At 40.6% G+C, this 25,454-nt stretch overlaps 1 long non-coding RNA gene across 1 annotated transcript in view; it reads right to left on the bottom strand.

Annotated features, from left to right (window-relative positions):
- Window positions 1-17,224: 17,224 nt before the first annotated feature.
- Window positions 17,225-25,454, bottom strand: part of LOC307213787 — a 68,620-nt gene continuing 60,390 nt past the window's right edge. The window contains exon 5 of the long non-coding RNA XR_013837684.1: window positions 17,225-17,540. This is a non-coding gene — a long non-coding RNA (uncharacterized lncRNA). The remainder of the gene's footprint in view (window positions 17,541-25,454) is intronic.

Genomic DNA, 25,454 nt, shown 5'->3' with positions numbered 1-25,454 from the left:
ATACGTAAATCCGGCACTGACCACTGGCCACGTTTGCTAGAGCTGATGGGAACTGTAGTTCAGTGACAGCTGGAAGGCCAAAGGTTTCCCACCTCTGAAAATATCTGAAAGACTGTCCTGCAGAAGATGGCACAGACTTTTGTTCTGTTGCTCTTGACAGCAAGACAGGAATCAATGACTGCATGAATACAGTTTTTGACTGGCCATTGGGAGCAGTTTCCTAATGGTATGTGTGTTTGACAATGAAACAGAATGCCCCATAAGGGAGTGGATTCTCTTTCACTAGAAGTAGAGGGTGTCTGTCAGGGGTTGACATTGCTGCAGATCCTGCATTGAGCAGGAAATGGAATTAGACTCTTCCAACTGTATTATTCAATGGTTCATTGTACATCAGACAGGATAGTTGAGAGATGCGCGCTGGTGCCTCATAGCACATTTCACAAGGAGAAGCATGCCGCAGAGATGGTGGCCTGGAAATAATTGCTGTTGAGATAGTTGCTCCACAATGCCAGCAACTTGCACATTGAAACCTGCAGCTTTTAACAATGCAAAAATACTGCTGATTCTCACCCAGACTTTGGTCGATATTCTGGCAATGAATATAAGCTCAGCTAAGGAATTGCCATTTGTATTTGCTGAGAATTGTACTTGGTACCTTTCATCTTCCATGACACAATGTAGCCATGGACAAAGAAAGAAAAATGTTACCATTTCAATGCAATTGTGACCAGGACATATTTCTTTCCTGTTTTATCATTGTTCATCCCTACACTCAACATCTCAAACCTTGGTCTATCGCATTACCATCTCTCATCTAAATACAGATAACTTAGCATTCATATAGCATTCAGAATGCCTTGTGTTCATTATCTAGTTGCAATGCTTACAATGTAAGTCAGTATTATTATCCCCCCTGATTGCAGGTGGGAGGACTGAGGCTGAGAGAAAGCAGCTTGCCCAAGGTCAAGTTCAGGGTTCAGGGCAGAGGCCTGGGAATTTCCTCATTTATAGCACACTCGTTTAGCCACTACATTTCAACGGTTCAAATGATTATAATCTCTTGCTGTATTCCTGCCCACTTCAGTCATATCAAAACATTTTTGCCACATTCATCTTCCTCTTCTCTGATTATTACGTCCTCCCCTCTGCTTAAACCTAGTTTACACTAGTGGTCTGCCACGCCCTGCATCAACACCAAGTAGCTCTTCTTAAACCCTCTCAGTCTGTCTCTTTCCAATTGTAAATGCCTCTCTATATTTCAGTCCCCATAGGGGTGATGAAATGAATGTCCTCAAACATTTAATGAATGCATGAGGGGTAGTGGAAGGGCACCCATGGACCATGTAGCTTGACAACTGGCTATACCCGCTGGTGTAATTCAGGATCCCTCAGGCATTTACATAAGGAATACATAAGCCAGGAGCTGATGCAAAAATGTCTGCATCAAGGTTGCTCAGTGAGCTTTGTGCTGAGCTCAGAAATTAGGGCCCACCCCATCGAAGTCCAATAATCTCGCAGCTACATCATAACAACCCCTTTTTCCAGGACTGTCCCATGACAGACAGATATTCTAATATAAAGCTTTCTCCATCACAGTTAGGTAAAGGAGTGTCTGTTGAATAGACGGCCTCTTAGAAGAAAGAGTCCCTACCAGAGAGGAATGGCAAATTAAGCTGTTAGACTATGCTGAAATGGCAAAACTGACCAGGAAACTCAGAGACCAAGAAGACAAGAAATTCAAGAAAGAATGGGAAAAAATGATAATTTATTTAGGAGACCACTGTAAGCAGGTGAAAACATTAGCTGGATTTTAATCTCACTTGTAACGTAACAAATATCATGGACAATATGGATAGATATAAAACATAGACTATGAAACAATATGCAGTTGGAAATGTTGACAATAGGACCCATAGAGGGGATGAGGGGGAAGTCTCAAGATTCAGAGAAATATCACTTTATGGATACCTAACAGGTATTGTATTTAATTTATATTTGTAAAATCAAATAAGGAAAGAATTTACTGCCTCTTATCCAGTGTACCATATTTTTCGCTCTATAAGACGCACCAGACCACAAGACGCACCTAGTTTTTGGAGGAGGAAAACAAGAAAAAAAAAATTCTGAATCTCAAAGCTAGAACAGCAAGAGGGATTGCTGCGCAGTGAAAGCAGCGATCCCTCTTGCTGTTCTGGCTTCTGGGATAGCTGCGCAGCCTGCATTCGCTCCATAAGACGCACACACATTTCCCCTTACTTTTTAGGAGGGAAAAGGTGAGTCTTATAGAGCAAAAAATACGGTAAGTGCCCTGATAAAAAAAAGGTAACAGCTGTATATAACATCAAAGTCAGTGTGTTGTAGTGGTTAAGAGTGGTGGACTTGTAATCTGGTGAACCGGGTTCGCATCTCTGCTCCTCCACATGCAGCTGCTGGGTGACTTTGGGCTAGTCACACTGCTCTGAAGTCTCTCAGCCCCACTCATCTCACAGAGTGTTTGTTGTGGGGGAGGAAGGGAAAGGAGAATGTTAGCCGCTTTGAGACTCCTTCGGGTAGTGATAAAGCAGGATATCAAATCCAAACTATTCTTCTTCTTCTTCTTCTTCTTCTTCTTCTTCTTCTTCTTCTTCTTCTTCTTCTTCCTATTTCTCCATTTTCCTTTCTCCATTTTCTGTTAGCATACCTGTTTTCATGTTTTGGAACAAGGTGGAGTAGCAACCAGGAGAACAAGCATATGACTTTAAAATTAAATTCCTTGCTGAAGAGTCAGCCACGGTCTCTCCCATCCTGACACTCCTGGCTCCTGCTGCTGCAACCCCTTCCCTCTGTCTGCTTTAAGGAGCTGGTCTCCAAACGCACTGCACTGTGGTTGCTTTGTCTCCCACTGTGCAGGGAATCTAAAGACGGGAAAGTTATCTGTATTTTCATCAGGCAGCTCTAACACAAAAGCAACCACCGGAACTATTTGTCTTGGAGCCTCTCAAATAATGTTTTTTTGAGTTTTTAAGAAGCTGGAAAGGGGGATATAGAAAAACATTGTTCAGTTTAATGAACTGGAGAGCTGCAATATCATTGATGCTTCTCTGGTCAAAGGGTTTTAAAAAAATCATTGCCCTATTAATTATCAGTGCAAATGTAGGACAGTATTTAATAAACAATATTAGCAATGAATCATCAGAACCTAAGTTATAGAATTCCAACCAATCCTTGGCTCTCCTGAAGGCTCCAGAGGTCTTCTGAGGCCCCCAGGTGTTAAATCTCATCCTAATTTTGCAGAAATAACGAGAACAGAGACAGGTCTCAAAAACTGATTTTGAAGAGATAGTCAGTTGTCCAGCACTCCTCCTTCCCTGTGCCAAGAGAGGTGTGAGACTCAGACAACTTTCCTTTGGATAAAAGGTAACTAAAAGGTAAATTCCAGCAGCCAAACTGCCAATTATGCAGCTACCTATTGGCTCACAATACTTACGAGGATATCCGAAAGCCTAGAGAGGGGATCAGCTCTTCATTAAGACTACATTCAGATAGTATACCCTCCAAGTGTCCCAATTTTTCACCCTCCTTGGGTGACTAGCTATCTTTGAACTCTGAGATTGCTTATTTCCTACCCAGAGGCCAGACAGGGGTGTGTTAAGATTGTAGTGAAAGTGTCCCACAGCACAAAAGCAAAATTGACATGTGTTGTTCTGTCAACTTTTACTTCTGGTCCCACTGGCATGTGGCCCCCATAAGTTTGCCCAGAAGGAAATGTGGCCCTCAGACTGAAAAAGTTCCCAAAAACAGGTATGTACAGAATATCTCTGAAGTAAATATGCACAGTTCAAGCACTTGCCTTTAGTTGGAATGATCTTCTCTGTAAGGGAGAGGGAGGTTTATTTGTTGTCAAGGTAAAATCAATTCATTGCACAGTTAACAGCTTCCTAAACGCACCGCTTCTCACTCGCCCCCCTCCACTTTCCATTTACTGTAAATTGTTGTCACTCTTCTTCCAAAGTTTTTACAGCATTATGCAAGGTCATCAAGGTTCAGTGATATTCCAGTATCTCAAAAGGATATTGTTGGCTCCTGTCTTCTGTTACCATCTGGTGCCTCACATCATGTCTGTCCATGGCCTGGCCTTTAGCTTGCTCTTTCCCCAACCTTTAGTTCTGCTGCTACAGCAGCAGAAATGCTGATGTTTGCCACCCACAATATCCTCATTATTCTCTCTTCAACCAAAAAGATCATGCCTGGACTGGTCTTCCATGGGACAACAGGTGTCATCATCAGATGAGAGCGGAATTATGGGTACTCTCATGAAATCAATACCTGATGAAAGTATCACATTTGCTTTGTGTCGGGCATCCCTGTCAGGCCCACATGAAGACATTCACAATAGCAGAAACAGCATATACATGTGCAACAAACAGTCTTTGTACTAGAGAATTTCCGCAGAGGCAATCAATAAGGAAAGATTAAAGAGAATAGCTGGCTCTTTTCTATACTGGAAAAAAGTATCATGGCTGAATTGGAAATCAGAAACAAAAAGATGTGGGTTCAACATTTTAATAGATTCTGAATGCATCATTTCTCTCTCTTAGTACTAATGCTTTATATTTATATTATGCTTTCAAGTGCTTGGAACAATTCATATCCATCATTTCAGTAGTTATAATATGATACACATCTTACAGATCAATAGGCCTGCCACTAGTGCATAGCTTTTCCAGGTAGCTAATGCCTACTCTGAACCTGCCATTTTAATTTTCCATAATGCCCCTAATGTAGAGTAACTCCAGGGCATTGCAGAAAATTGAAATGGCAGGTCTAAGTCCCCTTGCATTCATTGCAGCATTACTGATGCTCACGGCATCTATCAGATACCCATTGATAACCATTGATGTTGGAGGGGCCCAAACACAGTATAGATTTTGGTGGTGACCCATTCAAACCTGGAACTGGCCCTGCAGGAGGGAGGGGGGAGACAGACAGACAGAGAGACAGATGCTAAGGCCATCTATAGAATTCATGGCTGAGGGGAAACATTTGAACGGAGAGTTCCCAGCTTCCAGTTAATTAGATTTAGTTTTATGGGGGGGGGTGCTAGAATATAAATAATGAATACTGTTGTTGTGGGGAGGGATAAGAAGAAGTTTGGATCAATTTATAATTTGTCTGTTTACAATTTACCTCTTTACAATTTATTGTAATAATCTGCAGTTTCATAAGAGTATATATTTACAGAAGATGAATAAATGAGCAAATTAAGTTAATGTGGATATGCAGAAGATATTAAAAATAAATTTAAGGAATCTCAGAAAGAAGGGGAAGGAAGTCAAGCTTTGAAATGTCAAAATGACTGTAAAATTAGTGAAATGTATAAACTTGAAAAGTATAAATATTTTTTTTAAAAAAGAGGAAGAAGTTTGGGTCACTTGTGTTATAGATAATTATGAAACGCTTTATAATTTCACAGAGAACTGATGTGCTCGACAGGAATGTTGGTTTGGGATGTGGGGAATATGGTTCAAATCCTTGCACAACAATGAAATTCACTGACTGGCCTTTGGGCAAACTGTTTCTCCCTCAAATTAATTTAACTCTTTTGGGTTTTGTGAGGGTAAAGTAGCTGAACATTATATGCAGGATACAAATGTGTTGAATAGGTGGGAAACACTGTATGAAAGTAACATCTGTAGCAGCCCAGTTTACAAAGCATTTCACTTGATATAGCAAAACATCATATGTGGCTAAGACAAATGTGAGAGCCTGCAGTGGGTGCATGTTATGATTCCGCAGGAACTAAGCAAGAAGAAGAGAATAAAATACAGTACTGGGTGCATAATGGCACTCCTCAAAAATCTCAGGTTTCGTAAAAGAAAGGAAGAATGCTTTGGGAAACATGTCCTCTGTTTGGGGTTATGATGGAAAATATCATTATGATGGTTAAGGTATAACATGAAAATGTGTAGGGAATATAATGCCTATTAATATCACAGCATCCAAAGAGGTCATGGAATAAAATTTCCCGTGGTTGGTAATTTAATATCTTGAACAGCAATGCAACTCCTGGCCAGGAGTAGCACAAACAGCACTAGGCCAAACTGAAACAATGGTAGACTTATGAAAAATAAAATGCATTACATGCATTTGTCCCATTTTCATAACAGTCACATAATTCAGCTTTTTCTAGTGCAGAAACTGGATTGCCTGGAAAAAGCCATTGCTACCCTCAGTTTCATTATTGTAGAATGGGGAGTACACAGTCCTGGCATAGGTGCATATGAGGGAAATGAAAGAGCTGCATTTGCTACAAAAAACACGTGCTCAAAATTTGTTGGTGTTTGATAAACTTTGTTTTGCACTCATAATCTTTGCTTGTGATGTCAGCAGAAGCAAAAACAAAATGAGAAAGGCTTGGCAATAATCACAGTTTATTGTTCTGAGCTAAAATGAAGAAAAATAGCAGGCCGTATCTACCTCTCTTGTGTCATAATAAAATAAAATAAAAAACCACTTTCAGTGAACTAGAAGAGAGGAATATTAAACTTCAATGTCCCTAGGAGCTGGTTGAGATGTTTACAAATAGCTCTATAGAGAATGGACTGTTACTTCCTGGAGATTCAGCCACCTGGAGGAAGATAAAATCTGACCCTACATATCCCTTGAAACAACTGTCACTTCCAATCAGAAAATCACATGAGCAGAGGGGCATAAATACGGGTGGTGCAGGACAAAACAGGGCAGGTATTATTTCATGTGTTCAGCTGCATCCTTGGGCATGCTGGTGTCTACTCCACTTGGAGTGAATTTGTAAATACCTGAACTGGTCCTTGGAAAATCAGCCTACTGTAAGAAAACAAGCTTCTTAGGTTTTTGAAGGATCTTGTGCTTTGGAGTGTAAAAGATACAAGATAGTCCGTTATAGGAGTAGATTTTCATGTAACATAAACACTGAATATTTTCATAGGTTGTTCATGTCACAGGTTAGTTTGTGTGTACACACACACACAAAACAATATTTGATGAAACTTTTTAATGCCAATATGCCATCTGGTTGGTGAAAGTGAACAGATATCTTGGACATTATCTCCAAAACAGGCAGAAACATCTTGCTTTGATACGATAAGTGATTGTAACATTTTAAATTCGTGTTTGAAATTAATTTAATGATGCTCCCTAGCAATGATCTGCCACGTAGAAAATTTAAATTGGGGGATTTTTCACCACTTATTTCAGTATTCTCTTCTGCTTGATGGTTAAGGCTTTAGAGAATGTGTTGTGTTGAATTTTATGTTGCTTCTACCTTTTGAAGTTTTTGAACCAACCTCACTGTATTTGAGGTGTGGGACAATTTTTATTCCAGGGTTGAATTGGCCCTGACTGGTACCTGCTTCTGATTTAAAAAACAAAACCATAAATGCAATGCTACCTATCATATACGAATAAAATATGGCTGAACTAGCTACTTGAGAGACTACCCAGCCTCTGGCGAATAGAGCTATGAAAATTAACATTGTGTGACCAGCATCTCAAGTATAGTGGTGGACTAAAAGCAAAGCAATAGTAATGGCTGGTAGGAATTTAGTACCTCTCAATCATATTTCATTATGTTTATAAAGAATGTGTAATCTCTAGCTCTTGTTTTGCTCAACAGCAATTCAGAGAGAAATTTGATCAGAATTATATACAGATTATGAGTTAGCTAAATACGAGTCTAATTCCCATATGGCCCTGTTAATAAATAGCCAGATTTGGGAGAGGGGAGTTCTAGATGGGGTAGCCAAAGGTGATCCTAGAAATGTAATGGGCACAATCCAGTAAAGAGTTGTGGCCAAGGCTAAAATCAATTTACTCAATTAGAATTAAGCCCAAATATGAAAAGTGAGTGAAAGATCCACTGAAATCAATGGGATAATTTCTAGGGTAGTCCGACTCCATTGATGACAATGGGATTTAGTCAAGGGTAATATTTGCTGAAGTGTTTAATGTGTATTAAATTTATATTCAGTAATGTTTCTTGCTTACTCAACAGAAATGCTTCTCTAGTTGGCTAGGCACAGGTAGAAACTGGTGCAAAGAAATGCAAACTCGTTCTTGAATAAATACCTGCAGAATTGTTACAGCATATGTCATCCATTTTCTTATTTATAGTGATGTCTTTTTCTTATAGACATACTAAGCTGTCATCTCTAAAGCATCCTGTAGAAATGAGTCCAACAATTATATATTAGTATTAAAAGCCATTTCCCTTCATCCCTTTTATACATGTCACCTTTTAATTTCATTGAGAGTCTTTGCAATCTTCGGTTGTCAGAAGAAATAAATGCTTGTGTGTGGTGTTCCATAAGCCTGTGTGCCCATTTGTTATTTGTATTTTTAAAATTTCTCATATCTTCACTTATTCTTCTGCTTTATAACAAAAAGACAGCTGGTGAAAATACAAATTGCTCAAGCTGCTTCTCACACGCAAGAGAAACAAAACACCCAAGAAAACAATCTGTCTCCACATCAATAAAAGAATCTGCCCACGATAGGTCTCAGGTGCTAACAGCTGCTTGAGTGGAATTGCATAATTGCAGCCGTGTGGACAAAAAAGAGAAAATGTTTTTTTAAAATCCCTCACTCCCCCCCACCCAACCCTCTTTTCAGTTGCTGCCATGCTACAGCCATGGCACTGCTTTTTCACAATTACCTGGAAGCAGAATTGAAGTGGAGATCCCACCAATGGCGTTACATTACCCTCCAAGTAAATCCCATGTAGAAAAGATCCCAGTAATGTTAATTACAAGTTTCCTTTTCAAAGGTTCAGCTCATTTTATGGCTTTCTAGTGAGTGCAGATGAACAGACTCTCTTAATTCCCCCAATTTCTTTTAATTTCTGTTCCTGTGAGGGGAGAGGAAGCACAAATTACTGATTTCCTTTCCTTGTTTTTTGTTTCTTTTTAAGAAACCATACCATTTCATTGTAAAAATGAAAAGAAAAATCAATGAGAGCAAATCAGAATGTATGCTTCGCTGCCCTGCAGGAACAGAAAATGGCAATGGGGCAATTATGAGAGGTATTCAAGGAGCAATTTGTAGGCTATTTGCCTCTACACCCTCACATACATTTACCAGAAAAGAATAAACTGGAGTCTACTTCACAAATTTATCAAATCCCATCTGTAAATGGAAGCAGGCCACACTGCTGGGCCCCCAAGATGGCACCAGTCCTTCCCCCTGCAATCATTGAGTGAAAGTCTGAAGAGGAAGCCAGCTGTACTCATGGAACTACAGTGGTACCTCAGTTTAAGTACTTAATTCATTCTGGAGGTCCATTCTTAACCTGAAACTGTTCTTAACCTGAAGCACCACTTTAGCTAATGGGGCCTCCCGCTGCTGCTGTACCGCCGCCACGCGATTTCTGTTCTCATCCTGAAGCAAAGTTCTTAACCCGAGGTACTATTTCTGGGTTCGCAGAGTCTGTAACCTGAAGCATCTGTAACCTGAGGTACCACTGTACATACAGATAAACTGAAGCCCTGCCCAATCAGGCCTGCTAATGACATGGAGTGTAGCCATTTCCTCCTTCTGACCTTTGCTACAAGCATAGAGGCTGAGAAGCAGATCTGGGAGGCAATATTGGTGGTAAGGCCAGCAGCACATACCCTTTTCCTTTTATTTAGCACCCACCTCATGAATACCACATGAAGAGAGCTAGGTTGAAACCAGGTCTGGAAAAATAACAATAACAGGAAGCCAGCACCAAAAATGCTAGGATTAGTTCACCTAAATTCCCCATAAAAATTAAATCAACAAAGGATGGCATTTCCAGGAAAAAAAGAGCTAGTGTGGAAGCAAATTTGAATATATTTAGACTGATAGGTCCCCTAAGAGAAATTCTGAGTCATCTTCTTACCAACCTGCAGGTGGGAGTTACTCAAAGAAACATATGTTACAAGACAACGTTAAACAAACTGCCCAATAAATGAGCAGCTATGGTCCACCATGGCATCACTTCACTTTCAGAGGTCTAAGACTGCCTACATTTATGACTCTTACACAAATACACAGCACAAACACCTGCCATGCTTTCGGTCACAGATGCAAAGCAGCTCCGCCTATACTCCAGTAATTTTATCTCCATGGGAGAGGGGAAAGATTAATTGATAGCAAGGTTAAAATCTTCTTCTCAGCCTTTGCTCTTGTTCTAATTGTGTCTCCCTTTCCCGATGTTTCATTGCAATGCAAACACCATCAGGATTCAGTGATGTTTGCATCAAGTGGACAAGTATTCTAAAACAAACATCTAAGGTAAGCCACTTTGATGAACAGGAATCACACATTGCCCAGGCAGGTGCATTATGTGACCCATGAGTGCAGCAAAATAACCTAACTGTACAACGGTGATGAGATAAAATCTGGTCAAAGCTTTATTGACAGCAGCAGGCAGGGCAAGGGTTGGCATAGCACTGGGTCCCAGGATCAATTCATTATTCCACAAGCCCCATGTTGATGGAATGGATCAACTGGGTTTGGATCACTCCAAACCCATACCATGGAGTTGGCCAGGGTTGAAACTTGCCATTGTGCAAGTCAAGCAAGGTCTCACTGGGGGACCAGGGTGCAGATTCCAACCAGGCAGATACCAAACCCATGCTTGGGTTTGCCATGGCCCATCCTCCCCTCAGGCCCCTTATGGGGGGCCCCTATACTATGTTGAGCCTAACCAATGCCATTTCCACTCTCATACAAACAACATTCTTCCATCTAACAAAGGAAAGCCATAATTTCACTGAGGGAAAGGCAAAAAAAAACCAAAAAAAAAACCAACCAAGTGCCAATCAGGTTGAGAGAGAAACAAATTCATTTCTGGCCCTGTCAACCAGCAACCCAAAATTGCTCAATGAAGGCTCTAATATGAGGGTGTGCGGGCAGGAAGCTCTCAAAGCAAAATGGCTATAAGCTCCGTGGGAAGCAGCCTTATATGGCCTTTCCCTCCCCTCTGCAGCAAGGGCTCATGGGACAGTTTTTTCCTATGAGGAGCCCATCACACAGAGAAGATACTGGGCAAAACCTTGCCCAGTATTTTGCTGCAATCTATGGGCCACAGCGCTGCCGGGTAAGGGTGTCCTGTGCTTATTGGCCACGGAACGGGGCTTTTAATAGCTAGTTTCCATAACTCATTTGGTAAATATAATAAGTTGTGAAATTACAGGACAAGCAGGTGGAGATTAGCATCTCGTAAGCAAGCTGAAACAATACTAATACTAACTCTGAAAGATCCACAAGGAATGTGAGACCATGTTTGCTTAACTTAAGCCAGAATGATTTGGTAATGTCATGACGCATGAATTGAATTTAATTAGGGCCCAGCAGAAAAGAAAAGAGTAGAGATGATATAACTAGTATTGTACAGATTAAAAAGATTAATATAGCTGATGGCTTCTTATCTAAAGAGCTTCAAATATTAATGATATTTTCAGCAATGACCTGCTTTGATTGATACAGGTTTTTGTTAATAAGAGAAGGAGTTCACTAAATGATTCACTTTGATTCACCTCAAACTCCTTTAAAAACACTCTGTGGTTATCATAGAATCTTAGAGTTGGAAGGGACCCCAAGGGTCATCTACTTCAACCTCCTGCAATGCGGGAATCTCAGCTAAAGTATCCATGACAGATGGCCATCCAATCTCTGAAAACTTCCAAGGAAGGAGAGTCCACCACCTCTCATGGGAGTCTGTTCCACTGCAGAACAGCTCTTACTGTCAGAAAGTTTTTCCGAATGTTTAGTCGGAATCTCCTTTCTTGCAACTTGAGTCCATTGGTTCGAGTCCTACACTCCAGAGCAGGAAAAGACAAGCATGCTCCCTCCTCCATGTGACAGCCCCTAAAATGGCTGTCATGTCTCCTCTCAGTCTCCTCTTTTCCAGGCTAAACATACCCAGCTCCTTCAAGCGCTCCTCATAAGGCTTAGTTTCCAGACCTTTGATCATCTGGGTTGCCCTCCTCTGCACACGTTCCAGCTTATCAACATCCATTTTAAATTGTGGTGCCCAGAATTGGACCCAGTATTCCAAGTGACTAAGGCAGAATAGAGTGGTACTATTACTTCCCTTGATCTGGGCAATATACTTCTCTTGATGCAGCCTAGAATAGCATTAGCATTTTTTTGCTGCTGCATCACACTGTTGACTCATGTTAAGCTTGTGGTCCACCAAGACCACTAGATCCTTTTCACATGTACAGCTAGTAAGCCAGATGTCCCCCACCCTATATTTGCACATCTGGTTCTTCCTGCCTAAGTGCAGAACCGTACATTTGTCCCTACTGAAGTTCATTTTGTTAGCTTGCACCCAGTTCTCCAATCTGTTAAGGTCATTTTGAATTCTGATTCTGTCTTCTGTGGCATTAGCTACCCCTCCAGTTTGGTGTCATCTGCAGATTGGATTAGCTTCCCTCAATTCCTTCATCCAAGTCATTTATAAATATGTCAAACAACAATGGGCCTAGGACAGAACCCTGCGGCACCCCAATTTTCACTTTTTTTCAAATTGATGCGATTAAAATGGTAATAATAATAATAATCAGGCAATTGTTTCCTCATCCTTGCCTTGCACATGAGTAACTTTGGCATGACCAACCCTGTGAAATGCACAGAGGAGAGGCCATAGCTTGTGTGATAATGGCTGTAAGTAGGATGAGAGCCACTACAGATTACTTACTTATCTGGAGCAGCCATATGACACATCATCCTTTTTGTGCCTCATTCATTTTCTCGGTGACCCAAGCAGTGTGCCATTCCAGATTGATATGCTAATTCTTTCCATTGAGACCACACTGACAAAGATATAACCCTGGACTGGGGGAGCTGGGCTTTGTGCTCCCCCTCTGAATTCATCCCAAGGTCCCTTGAGGGCCTGCATACACAAAGCTGTGAATGTGTCCACTGTGCCTCCAGCTCTCTGGAGGCATTGCATTAGGAAGACAAATGGCTAATTCAGCACAGCCAAATGTTGCACATTTCATGATTAAATACAAGCCTCCTCAGATTTGGCTTCATTTGTTTCCCTTATGATGAAATATGTGCAGGTTTATTTTTTTTCCCCATTACTACATAAATACATGCAGTTTATAAAATGCTGGGTGAATTAACAACCTGAAATCTCTCTTTCCAAGCATGGGAATAGACTTGTGCCAGTAATTTTTCCCTCTCCTTAAGTGTCTTGTGCCAGACAGGGATATTTGGGGAGGATACTTATTTAAACAACTATAGAGAATTTAAAAACATGGATCATATTCAATTCCTCAAGAATGCAGATAGGCCTTGCTTCAGGTTTCTGGGCAGAATGAAATCCTATGCTTCAACTGACACATTTTTTGGATTTGTAACTGTTACTAAGAGATGCATTGTCAGTCCACGTTAAACGGATTGACAATGGAGGCAGGAAGTAGCATGTGATCCTAAGCATCCACAGATATCAGTGTTGCACCCCAAAAGGGATTCTCGTGAGCCCAAGGGCAAATACTCCTTCCCCTGCACAGCTGCACCTATGGGGTTGCTTGGACCACTTTGCATGGCCCAATTTATTACTTTTAACTGTTAGTTGGAGCCAGAGTTTCTTGTTAATCACTTTCTAGAAATGTAATAAAGTTGCAAGCAAAGATAACCATACCAACCGTTAAGTACCATGTCCAGTGCTTTTTTTTCTGGGAGGACACAGGGGTACGCATACCCCTAAACATTTTGTGAATCTAAGTTTGGCCTCATTGAGGGACAGTATTTCAATACGAGTAGGAAAATGAGAGTACCCCTAAACATTTTTGTAGAAAAAAAACACTGACCATGTCTGCACATAAAAGAAGAATACCACAAAAGCTGTGTGGAGATTAGTGCTATGCAGAAACCTTCCCTCTGGTTTCTCAAATGTTTTCTTCCAGTGTGAAAAGGGCTTCTCTTTTTCTGCCTCTTTCTGGGGGCACTTTATAATTTTGATGGGTGCTGGGTCGAGCTTATCTTATTGTTGAGAGGTGTCTATGGGTGGTGTGGCTGTTTTATTTTCTGTTAAACATTTCCCCAGCACTCAGCAGCCTCCCTAGCTACCTGCACTCCCTGGTATGAAAAAAAAGTCCCATGGGAGGAGTTAACATCGTGATTTATTTAAGTGAAGCACAGGCTGTAGCTTGCTAAGAGTGCTGGGAATCTTAGCTCTGTGAGGTATAAACTACAGTTCCCAGAATTCTTAAGAGGAAGCACAATGTATGGCACAGGTGTGACCTTTATTTACACACACACACACAAAATCCTTTGCTTTTTTGAAGTGAATTTGATGTGCCAGTGTGACAAATTTCTGGCATACACTTGAATCCATCCTGCAAAATACTTTTGCACACCATCCTAATCTCGAAGCAGTGTGCGATTCCAAGGGTTCCAGGCGCTTACCCAGGGTTCATGTTTCCTTTTGGAATGAGGTACAATGATGTCTTTATGATATACAGTTTATTTACACACACACGCTCCCGTCGTTCGGTCCTAGCGCCTGCCAACCTAGCAGTTCGAAAGCACCTCCGGGTGCAAGTAGATAAATAGGGACTGCTTACCAGCGGGAAGGTAAACAGCGTTCCGTGTGCTGCGCTGGCTCGCCAGATGCAGCTTGTCACGCTGGCTACGTGACCCAGAAGTGTCTGTGGACAGCGCTGGCTCCCGGCCTATAGAGTGAGATGAGCGCACAACCCTAGAGTCTGGCAAGACTGGCCCGTACGGGCAGGGGTACCTTTACCTTTACCTTTATATATATATACACACAATCTAATCTTACGATAGGGGGTTCACAACATCAACACTATGTTTCTCCCATAATGGCAGCTTCGGATTTAAACAGAAATCAGACATTGCTCTCATTCTCTCTCCTGCTCGCTGCTTTTACTTCTAAGTCACATCACTGCTACTCTGCTCCAAACCCTGACTTCGTCTTCCTAACTAACTGCAAGCTGAGGGAGTAGTCACATCCAACTTTGCCCCCCCCCCCAAGGCAACCCTACTGGCTTATATATTAACACTTGCTGGATCCAGGGGTTAGAAGGGTCTCAGCATAAAGCCTATTTCCTTTCCCTGCCCACCCCCCAAAAAATCATAATAATACTGACAGTCTGGAGCCAACCTAAGATAGTCTCAAGGCAACTTACAGAAAATAAACAGGCAAAATATAAAGCAAAGCAACAGAAACAATGCAACATTAAAAACCATCCCATCCAAGAAATACCTATAATATCTCAACCCAGCCTCCAGTCAACATTGCCCAACAGAAAAATAGTTTGAAAACACCTATATACTTGGCAGCGGCGGGTTACCTCAGATATAGTAATCTTCAGTCCAGAAATGGAGGCTATTGGCAAATAATGGTACAAAAAAATTTACACCTGCTGGTTTTTTTTTCCTTGTTTGCTGGTTCCTGCTAAATTTAATATTTTTAATAAATGCCATTTTATATGCTTCTTTCTTCACCTGACTAGTAATAAGCAGTAAACAACAAAGAAGAAACCAGTATCTTAGAATATCCTTCTGTATTTTTGAACAACTTTTTGACAGTTTTGTAGCCAAAATATGTTTGTATCTTGTGGGGAGAAATGCACATTATGCCATTGTCACTGTAAGCAACAGAAATAAATTAAAGGTAATTTCCACTTTTAAAGTCCTGTTTCTATGGAAATATGAGTAACTGCCATTACTGCAGAGCTTGTTACCATGGTTATGTCAAGTAATTCCAGGGTATTAATGCCCTTCAACCTAAAGTGATAATTTCCCCCCAACTTGCCATTCAATGAAATCTTACCTCAGAGCTCCCCAGCAGACATGTGGGAAAGGAAAAGGTGCATGGAGACGCTGTAGACTATTCTGAGCACAGCTTGGAATTCTCTTTTTCCCTTTCGACTCATCCGCAAAACACACAGACAAGCGTGCAGAGATGAAAACTTGCAGATGCTGAAATTCAGTAGGCAGAACAACATTGCTTATGCTGTTCTGTGATATATATATATATATATATATATATGGGGGGGGGCAGCTATAGCCATTCAAACTTAAAAAGGAATTGCAACCTTCACATCCTTGTGGAAAATATCTGTGTAGGTTTTAATGTTCACTACTCACCTTCTGAACTGCTGCCATTTCAAACAGGATTCTGGCCAATACGATTTATCACCTCAGCACAATTTCCTTTGGGAAATTTCCTTTGTGAATTTATTCATTTTTAAGTGTGCGTACTGTTTTTCCTAAACAGGTTCACAAAGCTGCTGTGCTCACACTTTAAGAACTGACAATATTTGGGAGGAATTTCTGGGCGCTCTGCTGGAACAGCTACTGACATTCTTATAGCTAGGGATGTTTTGAGGACTGCAAATAATATGCTCCACACACAGATGAGACTTGCCTGATCTGCCTTCTACCCTAAATTGCCACAATCCGACTCCATAAATTTGTTTGGTAGGAGGTATCTTAAGTATAGGGAGTTTTGTTTCTAAACATGCCGTAGCATCTCTCCTTTTATAGATCACAAGCAGCCTTGTACCCAACGTTGCTCAGAAATTCTAAAAAACCAAAAAACTCTGAGATAATTCAGCCTAGGTAGATAGTTGATAAATAGAAGATAGACAGAAGTGACACATGGGTATTAACTGAAATGCACTGTCTCTAGAAAGACAATTCATGCTCTCTTAAAGCAAGAATATTGTGTTTGGTTACTATTTGGTCACCCTACTGGAAATAGTTCAGTGACAGGAAGTGGGAGTTTCTTTTGTATTCTGTAACCTTTTTCTTTCAACAGATTTCAAGAAGAACATGCTGGTAACATTAACTATATCCCATGTGACCTTTATGCCTATTACAGTATTTTTCATAAAGGACATGCCTTTTCCCTTTTTGGTTTATAAATCAATCCTTGAGTATAACTGCTATCTGAAAAATGTTAACAATTAAACAATAATTCAGAGATTTTGAATTTAAGTACCCTCTGTGTGAGCAGATTAAGAGAATATTGTCTACGTAATTCAGGAGAAAACCAATTAAGCCTGCTATATAATGAGCAATGATGCTCTCTCACATCTGCCAGCAAAACCAATCAACATAATCTATTACAGAGTGATGTGCTTTCTATTTTGTGTATTACAGGGATGATTCAGCACTATAAATTATATAACTATAATCAACATTTGTTAATATGATAAAAAGGACACTGTTCTCCTTAGACCCAGAATCACACTGAATATGAGCCCCAAACAGGACCTTTAATTCTGAATTTATCAACTGCACAATTCAATTTGTTCTGCTTCAAAAGTCCAATGCTGACAAAATTCCAAAATGTAGGGACTGAGCACTGGGGAGTGAAATGCAGACACAAACTTGGACATCTAGGTTTGAGTCCATTCCCGTTATCCCAGCTACTTCATATATCTTGGTGCCTTCTACTGTCCTCTGGCACTTTTCCAATGTCCCTCCCCTCCTCAATGATTCCACCACGTTTTGTTTCTGTTATCATCACGACTCCTCCAGCAGTGTAAGAATCAGGCCTGGGATGGAGAACGCTAGAAGAAGATAAGGAGGATTGGGAAGGTGAAACTTGAACAGATAGAAACCCTACCCACTGCCCTCACCAATCCCATCTGGCTCTAGTATGGAAATGGGACTTCACCTCTCCTGGGGGGGATGGTACAGAGCCTCAGTCTAGAGTGACTGAGCAGGATTCAGAGAGACAGATCAAGTGCTCTCTCCCAGGACCAGACACTGCCTCAGGAGAAGGGAACAGATGCCCCCACCCAGTGCTTTTAAAAAAAAAATGTTTAGGGGTACTCTCATTTTGACTCAAGAAAATCACCATTTCATAGTTCAAATCGAGAAAAATAAATACAGTAAATGGACAAAAGTACAAAGATTCACAAAATATTTGGGGGTATGCGTACGCCTGTGCCCCCCCCCCCCGAAGAGAAGCACTGCCCCCACCTAGACACAGTGCCCACTTGCAGGTTAGCCACTCATGCAGGGATAAAACCTCTCTCAACTGCTGTGAAACATGACAGTATATTTAAATTTGTGATATCATGGAAAAAGTAAAGATGCCTGCATACCAAGGACCAGGAGACACCTGAACTACAGCCAGGGACAGCACAAATAGGGTAGAAGAGATCCATTCTGCTCAACTTATTATGTATATTCACTCTCTCACCACAAGGCTTTGAAGAGCCCATTCTGCTTGCTTGAGGCCTATTCCAACCTTACTCGGAAGATACGTGCACAGCCTTCATTTGCATGCCTGTTTATCAGTTGGTCCCTCTAAAGCAAAGCTAAATTCACTGACATCAAAGCAAATCTCGGCCGACTTGTGCTTTTGATATTGCCTGACATCCTGATCTTAAACATATCTACTCAGAGTTGGTGTAGTGCAGTAGTTGGGGGATGAATCTGAATGAATGTGGCAGGCCAAGGTCGGTTGGCCTTGAGCAAGTTACTGTCACATCGACTAGCCTGCTTCAAAGAGTTGTTATACAATGACATAATGAGCATAGGATATTGTTACCTGCCTGAAGGCCTTAGAATAAGGAAGAAAAGATACCCAAATAAGTAAAGGCCTAGTAATTTCATTCCAAAAAGGCTTGCACCAAGGAACATCCCAAAGGATCGTCCATTTAACCAGGGGTTTTTTTCAGCAGAAGGTTGCCAAAAAATAAAATAAAAAAATGAAGAGGAGGAAGAAGATGGAGCTAAACTCATTTAGCATGGTATTGCATGCTGAAAACTGTTGTATATTCTGAATTGATTTAATACCTCATGCTGAGTGCTAAAATCAAAAGAATAGAATTGGGAATGATTTAAATCTCCAACGAGGCAAGTATCTCATAGCTTGTGTCAACAACAGAATTGTCCAAAATTTTAACACCTTACCATGCTGCTGCCAACCTGCTCTGTTGCAACCTGGTTATGACACTCGCTTCAGTATGACTAAATTGGCTTATATTTGAGGATGTCACCTTACATTATAGACTGAATTGTTCCACTGCCACAGGTTCAACCAGTGGTGTAGCGTGGGTTGTCAGCACCTGGGGCAAGGCAGGTAATTTGCGCCCCCTAACCCGTGGATTTGCGCCCCCTAACCCTAACCCCCAGATGTTGCGCCTGGTGTGGCCGGCCCCCCCTGCACCCCCCACGCTACGCCACTGGGTTCAACTCCTGACCACACCTAGCACTGTAAACCCAAGTTTAGAGTCAATTGGCCACAGCAACATGATCAAGATTTTACTGTTGCTTCACACTTCCACCTAGATTATATTTTGATAATTGGATTCCCATCTGCATCATAACATGAGAGAAATAATGAAGTCACTGAGTGAAGAAGAGCTGCTTACTTTTCACTGAAGTGTGCAATTCCTGTTCATTATATATCACCAGCATTAGAATTTGACAAGAACCTGGGGGTCAGCTTGACTTGGCAGTACATTATACTGCATTGGCCTTTACTGCATAACTGCCATCTCTGTGCATTCGTACTCCTGGCAGTAATTTGCTCATTGTATTTTTCACTATCAGTGCATTTTATGTACTTCCAGAATGCACCATTTTTAAGACAAATTGGATGGATTTGATTAAAAAAAAACCTCAACATCTGCCAAGTGGCAAGCTCATGAAGAATACCTTTGAGAATGGATCTTGGGCATTGCTGTTGAAACAATTCATCCCAATAATTCATCCCAATAATTATGACATCATCCTCACCTAACACAGTGTCACCACACCTGCCCCACTATGACCACTGAAATATTATTAAAGGTGATGCCCAAATAATGCTGCATTCATGTTTTATTCTAAGAGTTATGATAACAGAGTTTTGCATGGTTTTAATTGGTTTTAACTGGTACTGCTGCTCTTGTTGAATGCTCTAAATTCTTTTCTAAAACAGATGGGCCATCAGCTGGAATCCTAAACTGCCTCGTACCTATATACCTGCCTCCACCCCCAATGTTCAGTCCAGACACTGAGATCCAGCACCGAGGGCCTTCTGGCAGTTCCCACACTGCAAGTAGTGAAGCTACAGGGAACCAGGCAGAGGGCCTTTTTGGTAGTGGTGCCCACTCTGTAGAATGCCCTCCCATCAGTTGTCAAAGAAATAAACAACTATTTGACTTTTAGAAGATATCTGAATGCAGCCCTGTTTAGGGAAGCCTTTTAATGTGTAATCTTTTATTTTGTTTTTACCTATGTTGGAAACCGCCTAGAGTGGTTGGGGCAACCCAGTCAGATAGGTGGAGTACTACTACTACTATTACTACTATTCAGCATATTAATGTGAGCATTAGTTTTGACATGAAGAGTTATTCATTCTGAGAGAAGTTTTCCTCTGTATATTTTTTGCTGAATGTTTCTCAGAACCAAGAAAGACAAAACCTCTCTGTTTCTTTCTCCTCAGATTATACACTGGGTTTTGTTACGTTTTCTCATTACAGTGTTATTGGGATTTGCCTTCTCTCTGGACTCTGCTTGCGTTGTTTAAGTGACTTTGCTAACAGTAAATAATATCATAGAACTTTGCAATGTCTTGGAAAAATGAATTGCTGCTTATTTGTACATTAAATACCTCAGTGCAATGAACTTCTTATGAGGTCTAGTTTTCTCACCTGCAGGATGCAATCTATAGCATTATCATCAACATTATAAGACAACCTGTAATGAAACATACATGCAACCAGTGGCAGGAACGGACAAGCAAAGAGTACAAACAAAATATTATGGAGCTCTGGTAAAATGTTTCATGCACCCACATTTGTCACTGACTTCACATTGCCAGTTTAGCAGGGCAGCGGGGGGCAGGGATTTAAACCTATTTAATGGTTGCATAAAATTAGTACTACAACTTCAAACCGGGGCTGATGATTCACCCCAGCAGCATGGGGGAGGGGGGAAACTGTGCGAGGAAAAATGTGTTTATATAAAAATATGAATCAACATTTCACATCACATATCTGAAACACATAGGAATGTGTTGCAGTTAGCAGCTGATGCAAGGAGATTAATTTTCAGCTGCACTATTCAGTTCGCCTTAAGTGAATGTATTAGTATGTAATTGTATGAATGCCTATTGACAAATGACTGATTCTTTGTGGTCTTGCTGAATAGGGAAGTCTGTCATAACAAATTGCTACTGTTAAGGAACAGGAACGTAGAAAGGGCTGATACAGAGAACTCCACTGATTCTTGGCCAACACTTCACACAACAGTGGCAAGTCATTATTGTTTTCCTCAGTATTTTCAGTTGCCTCATCCATCAGAAGGAATTCTTTTGGCATTCATGTGGGCATAATGTGTATTGCCACAGGAATTGTGTTCTAATTTAGAATTAACATCAATTAGTACCCATTTGTTGTGAAGAACTTTTGATTTATGCGTACCATTGCACTGCAGAGATGGGCATAAATACTGCTGTCTGTGGCATGAGAAACTATCCCATAATCCACAGCCGCCGCCAAAGATTTTATTTTATTTTTTACTCCATGAAAGAGAGACAGATTTAAGGTCAGTTTCAAGAACCTACATGCTGGATTTCATGTGCTAATCATAAGGATTTGCCCAAGTTACTGTGACAGAAATGATGGAAACCCTTACAGATTGTAGTTAAGAAAGAGGTATTCTGTTCTCAACCTTGAACCCTCCATTCCCTTTAATAATAATTCTTTTTTTGTCAGTGATGAAATCAAATCCCAAAAAATAAAGGAGGGATATATTAATATTTGTAGAAGATGGAGAGTATTTCCAAGAAAGTGTAGCTTATTGAGATCATAGAACCACCACTCCCCAGATCCTGCAGTCAACATCTGAGGCCCTTCTTTGTGTGTCTCCTCCATCAGATGTCCAGAGGTGTCAACATGAAAATAGGCATTTTCTGTGATGGCTCCCCATTTGTGGAATGCTCTCTCCCCAGGGAGGCTCACCTGGCACTTTCATTCTATATCTTTAGATGCCAGGCAAAAATATTTGTCTATAGCCAGGCCTTTGATTAACATCCTATGTCCTTTTAAATGTGTTTGTGGGAAGGGGGATATTAGTTTGTGGTGTTGGTGTTGGCTGTTTTATTATGTGTTTTGTGTCTTCATTTTACATTTTTACAGTACTATAAATAATAATAATAATAATAATAATAATAATAGTAAAAATTGTTTAAACTACAAGTTACTGCGCCATAGCAGGCCTTTCGCCTGCCAAAGATAATCAGAGCAGAAGAAACGTAAAATTGATGTGTAGTTAAATGGTTATATTTGGTATCTTCTCAAATGGTTAGCTCTGGAGCAAAGGAAATGCTTAAACGAGATAAAGTTAATTGACTGGCGTAAATTATGCTGACTTAGCAAAGAGATTTTACAAGGTTCACGCATTTTCTGGACTTAGGCTGCTCTCCCTCCCTCTCCCTCCCTCCCTCCCTCTCTCTCCCTCCAGCTTCCGTTGCATTTCTAAGAAGTCATGAATGAAACACAAACTTTCACCAAACTGCTGGTAATTTTGCAAAACCGTGTTTCTGTTTCAGCTTCAAAGATAATACAGTGGCCCTTGAGGTGACTTCCCTGACAATAAACTTCCAATTATCACTTTTTCCAAGGGATACATGATTCCTCTGTATTTAGCATTCTTCCCTCTCCTTGTGCAACAGCAATGAAAGAAGATTTACACTACAGTGGTACCTCTGGTTATGAACTTAATACGTTCTGGAGGTCCATTCTTAACCTAAAACCATTCTCAACCTGAGGTACCACTTTAGCTAATGGGGCCTCCCACTGCCGCCACACAGCCACCACGCGATTTATGTTCTCATCCTGAGGTAAAGTTCTTAACCCAAGGTACTACTTCCAGGTTAGCGGAGTCTGTAACCTGAAGTGCTTGTAACCCGAGGTGTTTGTAACCCGAGGTAACACTGTACTGTTGTTTCTCCAACCTGCAGTTCTTTTATGTTCATAGTTCTTTCAAGGTTCGTTTCCTGTATCACACCAATTCTGCCAAATGGAGTTGTTGGCACTCATCTGTCTCGGGAGTCAATGGAAGAGTGCACCTTTACAGAGTGAAGCCAAACAGTTGAAAGGTTACAGTGTCTGCTGTGAATTTAGAGACCGATACAGAAGAGATATGTTTTGTTGCAGCTGGGGCAGATGAAGGCATTTGGTGAACAGTACTGCTGCAGATGCACCACGGTGTTTATTCTGTTTGTAGTCCTCTTAGTGGTCATTCCTCCTCTGGTCACTGATATAGATGCATGACCTGATTGCCTGTCTCCAGGCACTGCGATCTATGTAAGGGATTCCCACACCGCGGGGAAGATGTAAAATGTAGTCTCACACATCAATCCCACTGAAATCTAGCTGTACAGGGGAGGTGTGCAACCGCCAAATTAGGGTGTTGCTGAAGTGTGAAAATAGGGAATGCAGGGCAACTTCTCTGCATGCAAAATTACCATGTGCTTTCCTGAAGGTAAGGGTGGACAGTCCATTTCAGTTTCTTCAATCTTAAATTCAGTTCTCCACATTTCTGCAGCAATTGGCATTCTTTAAAAATACTCACTCACAGCAGCATTTTAGTAAAAAATTATCCTTACACATTTCTGTATGAAATTTATATCCCTTTGTCCCAAAGGAGCCTAAGGCAGTGAACATATCAGTAATATGAAACATTTTGAATGGTATTTTTAGAACAGTTTAGAACATTCTAAAAATGTTTAACCAGTGACTCCGGGGTTGCTGGAATGGTATCTTCCAGCCATTCTTGGATAAACAGGAACATTTAAAATTTCCTCCTAAGATTCAGTAATGACTTATATACATTACTGGACTGGAGAACTGCATTGCAAAAATTCAGAAAACTGCAAATTTTGAAGGATGGTTGTGTTTTGATTCTCAAATTGTTTTGAAAAGTATGAATAAGGTAAGTTTGCCTTTAAATTCAAACTGCATCACATTTGTCACCCACCCCGACCTGCAGGTCTGTGCTCTGTGAAATGGTATTATGGCAGGAAAGTATCTTATTTTCATGTGTATAGAAAAAGATATTCAGAGTTGCAGTCACTAGTTTGAAGTAAGTGAAACTTCTGACCCAGAATGTGGCTATGATTTCCGGAGCATTGCCCCATTTCTCCCCGTAACTCTTTGCAGTCTTCCTTTTTAACTAGTTTCCAGAAAATAAAAGTGAAATAGACTTGTGGTAGAGCTCCAAATGGTGGAACCAATTCTTTTAATGTTCTAGATTTGTATTGTTTTATATATATTATAGTTTGATTACTGTACTTTTTAACTATTATATTTTATATGTTTTAATATTGATATGTTTTATTCATGTTTGCTTTAATTTTTGCGAGCCACCTTGAGTCCCAGTTCTAGGAAAAATGTGGGATATTATTAATTAATTAATAATATCCTTACATGATTTCCTAATAAATAAATATTACATCTGATGCTGTTTGCTCATGAGTTAAATTCAAGCAAATGGTAAGACCCAATAGACCAGACCAGGGGTCAGCAAACTTCTTCAGCAGAGGGCCAGTCCACTGCCCCTCAGACCTTGTGGGGGGCCAGACTATTATTTTTTTAAAAAAATGAACTAATTCCTAAGCCCCACAAATAACCCAGAGATACATTTTAAATAAAAGGACACATTGTTGTTGTTGTTTAGTCGTTTAGTTATGTCCGACTTTTCGTGACCCCATGGACCAGAGAACGCCAGGCACTCCTGTCTTCCACTGCCTCCCAAAAAAGGACACATTGTACTCATGTAAAAATACGCTGATTCCCGGACCGTCTGTGGGCTGGATTTAGAAGGCGATTGGGCCAGATCCGGGCCCCGGGCCTTAGTTTGCCTACCCATGGACCAGACCATTAGTACCTCTTCTACAATCCTAGACATTTTTTTTTAAAAAAAAGTTCTTGTCTTTATTAACTGTTTTTAAAGAGTTAAATGCTCTGATTCTTCTCTGCTAATCCTATTAATGCTTCATGATGTTTCCATTTTAACTAACAACAGACATTATAATCTGAAGAAGAAGAAGAAGAAGAAGAAGAAGAAGAAGAAGAAGAAGAAGAAGAAGACATTCCAAAATGTTCAGCTCATTTTTTTTAAGGCAGAAGTGAAACTTATAAAGGCTTGTTCTGATAACTTGGAAAGGTTTTGGCCTAGAGGAACAATTTTAATATTGAAATGGCAGCTACACTGATTCATGCATAATTTCCCTATACTTAAAGGGAGCACAATCTTCAACAGACAAGCAGCACCTTACTTCAGAACCTAAGGCCCTTTTTTAAATTTAAGGGGAAAATGGCCTATTTATGCCCTTGGTTCCCATCGCCAGTCAGCCATTTTACATATCACTTGTTAGGAGAACTATTTTAGGTTAATTTCTACTTCTGTAAGCCAATTGATAACCACACAGTTATCCGTTTCTTTTTTTTAAAAAAAAAAAAAAACCACTCCACTTCTAC

The sequence above is a fragment of the Podarcis cretensis genome (assembly GCF_951804945.1).
Source record: "Podarcis cretensis genome assembly, chromosome: 3".
Taxonomy (NCBI): domain Eukaryota; kingdom Metazoa; phylum Chordata; class Lepidosauria; order Squamata; family Lacertidae; genus Podarcis; species Podarcis cretensis.
The sequence above is the reverse complement of the archived record's forward strand: the minus strand, read 5'-3'. Positions and strand labels throughout refer to the sequence as shown.